Source organism: Hippopotamus amphibius, chromosome X (genome assembly GCF_030028045.1).
Source record: "Hippopotamus amphibius kiboko isolate mHipAmp2 chromosome X, mHipAmp2.hap2, whole genome shotgun sequence".
Classification (NCBI taxonomy): domain Eukaryota; kingdom Metazoa; phylum Chordata; class Mammalia; order Artiodactyla; family Hippopotamidae; genus Hippopotamus; species Hippopotamus amphibius.
This window is the reverse complement of record NC_080203.1, coordinates 14710465-14719039: the sequence shown is the minus strand read 5'-3', so window position 1 is coordinate 14719039 and position 8575 is coordinate 14710465. Positions and strand designations below refer to the sequence as shown.

Below are 8575 nucleotides of genomic sequence, written 5' to 3'. Positions count from 1 at the left end.
TGGCACATAGTAGGTGACTGCTGGGCATTTTTAACATAAAAATAAAAATATATATATTGGATACCTTTCCATATTTTTATCATATTTGTAATGGCTGCAAATTTTCCTGTTGTAAAATGCACTATCATTCGCTCCCTTGAACATCTTATTACTATAACAACTCAGAGTCACATGAATTATGGGAATGGACCTTGGGATCAGACAGACTTGGGTTCAAACCCTGGATTAACCACTTACTACCTATGGAATTTCATACCAGTTTATAGCCTCTCTGTGTCTAACCCAGTTTCTTATCTGAAATAATAGTACCTGCCTCACAGAGTTGTAGTGAGGAGTAAATAACAGAATGTAAGGGGCTCGGCATCGTGCCATGCTCCCGGGAAATGGAAGTGAAATTGCTTTATTTTGCTTTCACCTGAAGTGGCAAAGTCCCTCCCTGGTGTTTTCCCCTCCTTGACAATCATTTGCAAGAAGGACATAACACCAGCCCAAAGAGACTAACTGAACCTCTCCCTTTTGCACAGACTCTGATGGAATCTGGGACCCCTGCACTCTCTTTGTGAGCAACAGCTCGTGCCCAGTGAAGAGGATGAGGCTAAGGATGTGCCCAAGCACATCAGCTGAATAAATGGCAAAATGGAGATCGAAAAATACCTTCTGCCTCTCCTCCCACAATTAGAGGACTAGGGAATTCCTGGGACCCCAGGAAATTGTGAAAAAAAATAAGAGGAACTGGTCTGATTGGAATTTTTGTGTGATAAAGTTAACCACACTTCAGCCACCACTGTGGCTTGTGTCTCTGGTGTTTGGAATCTTGGTCTTAAATCAGGAAAAAGGTGAAGCAGCTGTGGACTACCTTACTCATCAGGAACAAAAGCAGCGTGTTCTCTGGACTCTGAAAAGTGATGTTCTTGGCTTTTGCCAATAATCAAAACTGTATTGAAAAGCTGACACCAAAATAGGAGATCACTGTTGTATACCTTACAAAATTAAACATCATTACCTTATCATGATAGATTAACTAGAATTACAGAACTGATAAGGCTTTCTGCGATATCACCCAAATTCAGGGAGTTGTGGGGATCATTAGTGTTGCTTTCTTCTAAATGAATACCTTCTGTGAGCCTGGCCTTCCCTCCCGTCGTTTGGCACAACTCTGTTGAACAATCTACACAAAGAACCACTGTCTGAGCATGGCCGCAAACCGTGGCAATCCTGTAGCAACCTGGACATTTCACATCCATACAATAAGAATTTGGACTTTGAACGAGCCATTTCTTCTTATGTTTTTTCTTTTCCTCTTCCAAGGATGAATGTAGTAAATCTCTAGCTAAAGGCATGTTGATTCTTTCACAAGCCCCGCCCACTCATCTCTCTCCCTTATGTTCTAAATATGTGTTTTGTGTCCAGATGGGAGGAGGGATGAAAGGGATAGGGCCAAGGAAATATTTATTTGATTTACATCTTATCTTGCAGTAAACTGACGTTGCTGGAAAATGAAACTTTCTACCTCAGATTTTTCTTTTTCTTTTTTATTTATTTATTTATTTATTTATTTTTTGGGGGGGTACACCAGGTTCAATCATCCGTTTTTATACACATATCCCCATCTTCCCTCCCTTCCGTGACTCCCCCCCCCCAAGCCCCCCCCACCCTCCCTGCCCCAGTCCTCAAAGGCATCTTCCATCCTCAAGTTGGACTCCCTTTGTTATACAACAACTTCCCACTGACTATTTTACAGTTGGTAGTATATATATGTCTGTGTTACTCTCTCGCTTCGTCTCAGTTTCCCCTTCACCCCCCGCCCCCTCCCATACCTCGAGTTCTCCAGTCCATTCTCTGTATCTGCATCCTTGTTCTGGTCACTGAGTCCAACAGTACCATTTTTAGATTCCGTATATGTGAGTTAGCATACAATATTTGTCCTTCTCTTTCTGACTTACTTCACTCTGTATGACAGACTGTAGTTCTATCCACCTCATGACATATAGCTCCATCTCATCCCTTTTTATAGCTGAGTAATATTCCATTGTATATATATGCCACATCTTCTGTATCCATTCATTTGTTGATGGGCATTTAGGTTGCTTCCATGTCCTGGCTATTGTAAATAGTGCTGCAATAAACATGATGGTACAAGTTTCTTTTGGGATGATGGTTTTCTTTGGGTATATGCCCAGGAGTGGGATGACTGGATCATATGGTAGTTCTATTTGTAGTTTTTTAAGGAACCTCCAAATTGTTTTCCATAGTGGCTGTACCAATTTACAGTCCCACCAACAGTGCAAGAGAGTTCCTTTTTCTCCACACCCTCTCCAACATTTGTTGTTTCCAGACTTTGTGATGATGGCCATTCTGACTGGTGTGAGGTGATACCTCATTGTGGCTTTGACTTGCATTTCTCTGATGATGAGTGATGTTGAGCATCTTTTCATGTGTTTGTTGGCCATCTGTATGTCTTCTTTGGAGAAATGTCTATTTAGGTCTTCTGCCCATTTGTGGATTGGGTTATTTGCTTTTTTGGTATTAAGCTTCATGAGCTGCTTGTATATTTTGGAGGTTAATCCTTTGTCCGTTGTTTCATAGGCAATTATTTTTTCCCACTCTGAGGGTTGCCTTTTAGTCTTGATTATGGTTTCTTTTGCTGTGCACAAGCTTTTAAGTTTCATGAGGTCCCATTCATTTATTCTTGATTTTATTTCCATGATTCTAGGAGGTGGGTCAAAAAGGATGGCGCTTTGATGGATGTCATATAGTGTTCTGCCTATGTTTTCCTCTAGGAGTTTGATAGTGTTTGGCCTTACATGTAGGTCTTTAATCCATTTGGAGTTTACTTTTGTGTATGGTGTTAGGAAGTGTTCTAATTTCATTCTTTTGCATGTTGCTGCCCAGTTCTCCCAGCACCACTTATGGAATAGGCTGTCTTTTTTCCATTGTATATTCTTGCCTCCTTTGTCAAAGATAAGGTGCCCATATGTGTTTGGGCTTACTTCTGAGTTCTCTATTCTATTCCATTGATCTTCCTTTCTATTTTTGTGCCAGTACCATACTGTCTTGATCACTATGGCCTTGTAGTATAGTTTGAAGTCAGGAAGCCTGATTCCACCTACTCCATTTTTCCTTCTCAAGATTGCTTTGGCTATTCGGGGTCTTTTGCGTTTCCATACAAATCGTAAGATTTCTTGCTCTAGTTCTGTGAAAAATGCCATTGGTAATTTGATCGGGATTGCATTGAATCTGTAAATTGCTTTGGGTAGTACAGACATTTTCACGATGTTGATTCTTCCAATCCAGGAACATGGTATGTCCCTCCATCTGTTTGTGTCGTCTTTGATTTCTTTCATCAATGTCTTAAAGTTTTCTGCATACAGATCTTTTGCCTCCTTAGGCAGGTTTATTCCTAGGTATTTTATTCTTTTGGTTGCAATGGTGAATGGGAGAGTTTCCTTAATTTCTCTTTCTGCTCTTCCGTTGTTAGTGTAGAGGAATGCAAGAGATTTCTGTGCATTCATTTTGTATCCTGCTACTTTACTAAACTCATCAATTAGTGCTAGCAGTTTTCTGGTAGAGTCTTTAGGGTTTTCTATATATAATATCATGTCATCTGCAAAGAGTGACAATTTTACTTCTTCTTTTCCAATTTGGATTCCTTTGATTTCTTTTTCTTCTCTGATTGCTGTGGCTAAAACTTCCAAAACTATGTTGAATAACAGTGGTGAGAGTGGACACCCTTGTCTTGTTCCTGTTTTTAGGGGGAATTCTTCCAGTTTTTCTCCATTGAGAACAATGTTGGCTTTTGGTTTTGCATATATGGCTTTTATTATGTTGAGGTAATTTCCTTCCATGCCCATTTTCTGGAGAGCTTTTATCATAAATGGATGTTGAACTTTGTCAAAAGCTTTTTCTGCATCTATTGAAATGATCATATGGTTTTTATCCTTCAATTTGTTGATATGATGTATCACATTGATTGATTTGCGTATATTGAAGAATCCTTGCATCCCAGGGATAAACCCCACTTGATCATGGTGTATGATTTTTTTAATGCGCTGTTGCAGTCTGTTAGCTAGTATTTTGTTGAGGATTTTTGCATCTATATTCATCAGTGATATTGGTCTATAGTTTTCTTTTTTTGTGACATCTTTGCCTGGTTTTGGTATCAGGGTGATGGTAGCCTCGTAGAATGAGTTTGGGAGTGCTCCGCCTTCTGCAATATTTTGGAAGAGTTTGAGAAGGATAGGTGTTAACTCTTCTCGAAATGTTTGATAGAATTCGCCTGTGAACCCATCTGGTCCTGGGCTTTTGTGTGTTGGGAGATTTTTAATCACTGCCTCAATTTCCGTACTTGTGATTGGTCTGTTCATGGTTTCTATTTCTTCCTGGTTCAGTCTTGGAAGATTGTATTTTTCTAAGAATGTATCCATTTCTTCCAGGTTATCCAATTGATTGGCATATAGTTGCTTGTAGTAGTCTCTCATGATGTTTTGTATTTCTGAGGTGTCCGTTGTGACTTCTCCTTTTTCATTTCTAATTCTGTTGATTTGCATCTTCTCCCTTTTTTTCTTGATGAGTCTGGCTAATGGTTTATCAATTTTGTTAATCTTCTCAAAGAACCAGCTTTTAGTTTTATTTATTTTTCTTATGGTTTCTTTCCTTTCTTTTTCATTTATTTCTGCTCTGATCTTTATGATTTCTTTCCTTCTGCTCACTTTAGGGTTTCTTTGTTCTTCTTTCTCTAGTTGTTTTAGGTGTAAGGTTAGGTTGTTTATTCGATCATTTTCTTGTTTCTTAAGGTAGGACTGTATTGCTATAAACTTCCCCCTTAGAACTGCTTTTGCTGCATCCCATAGGTTTTGGGTTGTTGTGTTTTCGTTGTCATTTGTTTCTAGATATTTTTTGATTTCCTCTTTGATTTCTTTAGTGATTCCTTGGTTGTTTAAGAGTGAATTGTTTAGCCTCCATGTGTTTGTCTTTTTTGCAGTTTTTTTCCTGTAATTGATATCTAGTCTCATGGCGTTGTGGTCTGAGAAGATGCTTGATATGATTTCAATTTTCTTGAATTTGCTGAGGTTTGATTTGTGACCCAAGATGTGATCTATCCTGGAAAATGTTCCGTGTGCACTTGAGAAGAACGTGTATTCTGTCGTTTTTGGATGGAATGTCCTATAAATATCAATGAAGTCGAGATGGTCTAATGTGTCATTGAAAGCTTGTGTGTCTTTATTTATTTTCTGTTTGGATGATCTGTCCATTGATGTAAGTGGGGTGTTCAAGTCTCCCACTATTATTGTGTTCCTGTCGATGTCCCCTTTTATAGCTGTTAGCATTTGCCTTATGTATTGAGGTGCTCCTATATTGGGTGCATAGATATTTACCACTGTGATATGTTCTTCTTGGATGGATCCCTTGATCATTATGTAGTGTCCTTCCTTGTCTCTTGTAATAGTCTTTACTTTCAAGTCTAATTTGTCTGATATGAGTATTGCTACTCCAGCTTTCTTTTGACTTCCATTTGCATGGAATATCTTTTTCCATCTCTTTACTTTCAGTCTATATGTATCCCTTGGTCTGAAGTGGGTTTCTTGTAGGCAGCATATAGAAGGGTCTTGTTTTTGTATCCATTCAGCCAGTCTGTGTCTTTTGGTTGGAGCATTTAATCCATTTACATTTAAGGTGATTATTGACATGTGTGTTCCAATTACCATTTTCTTAATTGTTTTGAGTTTGTATTTGTAGGTGTTTTCCTTTTCTTGTGTTTCCTACTTAGAGAAGTTCCTTTAGCACTTGTTGTAAGGCTGGTTTGGTGGTGCTGAATTCTCTTAACTTTTGCTTGTCTGGAAAGCTTTTGATTTCTCCCTCAAATCTGAATGAGATTCTTGCTGGGTAGAGTATTCTTGGCTGTAGGTTTCTCTCTTTCAGGACTTTCAGGATATCCTGCCATTCCCTTCTGGCCTGCAGAGTTTCTGTGGAAAGGTCAGCTGTTATCCTTATGGGTTTTCCCTTATATGTTGTTTGTTGCTTTTCTCTTGCTGCTTTTAATATTTTTTCTTTGTGTTTAGTTGTCGTTAGTTTGATTAATATGTGTCTCGGTGTATTTCTCCTTGGGTTTATTCTGTATGGGACTCTCTGTGCTTCTTGGACTTGGTTCATTATTTCCTTTCCCATGTTGGGGAAGTTTTCCACTATAACCTCTTCAAATATTTTCTCAGACCCTTTCTTGTTTTCTTCTTCTTCTGGGATGCCTATAATTCGAATGTTGGTACGCTTAATGTTATCAGTGAGGTCTCTGAGACTGTCTTCTAATCTTTTTATTATTTTTTCTTTTTCATGCTCTGTGGCAGTTATTTCCCCCATTCTATCTTCCAACTCACTTATTCGTTCTTCTGCCTCAGTCATTCTGCTGGTTATAGTATCTAGAGTATTTTTAATTTCAGTTATTTTGTTATCCATTGCTGTTTGTTTTTCTGAGTTCTTATGAACTGTTTCTTGTGCTTTATTTTGTTATCGAGATTTTGTATCATTTTTACTATCATTACTCTAAATTCCTTTTCAGGCATTTTTCCTATTTCCTCCTCATTTATTTGGTCTTGTGGGTTTTTTTCCTGCTCCTTTGCCTGCATGGTGTTTCTTTGTTTCCTCATGGTTGTCCAAACTTTTGGGGTTGCTTGTCCTTGGGTTTTTTTGCGTTATTCTGTGACCAGCAGAGGTTCCTTTATTGTTCGTCTGTAAGCGTCGGTGTGTGGGGAGGGAGAGGGTACAATAGTGGCTCCTTCTCCTGGGAGGGAGTGAGCAGTGGCGCACTGATGTCTCAGTCAGGCTTGGAGGTGCCTGTTGCAGAGGGCGCCGGTGGCTCAGGCGTAAACAGAAAGTCTTAGAGTTGGGCCTCTCTCGGGGGTTTTTTTCTTTTCTTTTTTTTTTTTTTTTTCCTCTCGGCAGCCTCCCTGCTGCTGGCGTTGCAAGGGGTTTTAATCTAGCCCCACCCGAGTGCCTGAGGGTACTTGTTATCCCTGAGCGCCTTAGGTGGCCCGCAGGGCGTCTCTCCACTGCCTGTTGCAGAGGCGCGGAAAGAGAGAGAGAGGCTATGCTCGTGGCTCCTCCCAGCCGCCAGTGAGCCTGCAGCCTCCAGCCGCCATCATGGCCGGGCAGCTCTCAGGAACGGGCACTCCTCTCCGCCGGCCTCCTCCCTCCTGTCCTCTCGGTCCGTCACCCTACCGGCAACAATGTTTCCCACACTGAACCAGCTCTCCTGCTCCCACACTCCCGCTCTTGGACCCTCTGTTCAGCCGCGGATCGATGTCTTGGTCCGGGAACGCCGAGCTGCGCTGCGGACCCTCCGAATGTTTCTCACTCCCTCCCGTCTGCCACAGCTCCGCCGCTTCACCCTCTTTGAGCCCTCGTAGATGCCTCCCTACCGGCTATGTCGGGCTCCCCGCAGTCCCATCCGGTGTCCGAGGCCGTCTGCTGGTGTTCAGCTGGTTCTCTGTGAGAATTATTGCGTCCTTCCGTGCATTCCCAATGCATCTGTGGGGAGGGATGCACTCCACGTCTCTCTACTTCGCCGCCATCTTTTCCTCCCTACCTCAGATTTTTCTTAAGCAGAATCTTATAAAAAGAGAAAAAAGAGGTCTATTTTATATGTGGTAATACTACTGATAGAAGGTTAACTTCAGATAACAAAAATCTGAATGTTTGGCTTCCTGTCACGTGACCCAGATGTGTTAGGGTCTTTCCTTGTTGACATAAAAGGCATCCTCGCCAACTAGCGCAGCACCAGGGGACTCATTTGTGCTGTCTTCTCCTGCGGCTAAGCAGCAGAGGCACTGCCTAATCATCCAGCTGTCAGGGGGATGCCTTTCCCGTACTATCTTATTCTGAGCAATATCAACCAAACTATACCATTTGCAGACCTATGTCATCCCTTCCCTCCAGCCTCAGCACAGCACACACCAGATTACAAGAGAAGAATGTGAAATTCTTTACCTGAAGACGGAGAGAAAGCGAGAGTAAATGGAAGCTGCGGTCTTTTGTAACCCAATCACAGAAGTGACTCCAGTCACTTTTGCCATATTCTGTTCATTAGAAGTGAGTCATTGGGAATTCCCTGGCGGTGCAGTGGTTAGGATGCCAGGCTTTCACTGCTGAGGGTGCAGGTTTGACCCGTGATCAGGGACCTAAGATCCCAGAAGCCACGTAGTGCGGCCAAAAGAAAAAAAGAAAAAAAAATAATGTGGGGACCCATGGAGCCACTTTAGAGACTGTTTGCTACATCTGCTATTCAGTGAAGGGGCTACTGAAACCCAGGGAGAGAGGGATGATCTTTTCAATATATGGTGCTAGGTTAATTGCATATCCATATGGAAAATTAACCGTGACCCTTGAATTGTATACATAAATTAACTTGAGATAGATAGTAGACCTAAGTGTAAAAGGCAGAACAATAACGCTTCCAAAATAAAGTATCAGAAAATGCCTCCATGACCTTGGGTTAGACGAAAATTTCTTAAAGCATAAAGAGTACTAACTACAAATGAAAAGATTGGTAAAGTGGACTTCACTACAATTATGAACTTAATGA

The 8575-nt window shown here is 41.1% G+C and overlaps 1 pseudogene; it reads right to left on the bottom strand.

The window, feature by feature from the left end:
• Positions 1-1086: 1086 nt before the first annotated feature.
• On the bottom strand, positions 1087-1340 carry LOC130841906 (40S ribosomal protein S27-like; annotated as a pseudogene).
• Between the last annotated feature and the right edge of the window lie 7235 nt (positions 1341-8575).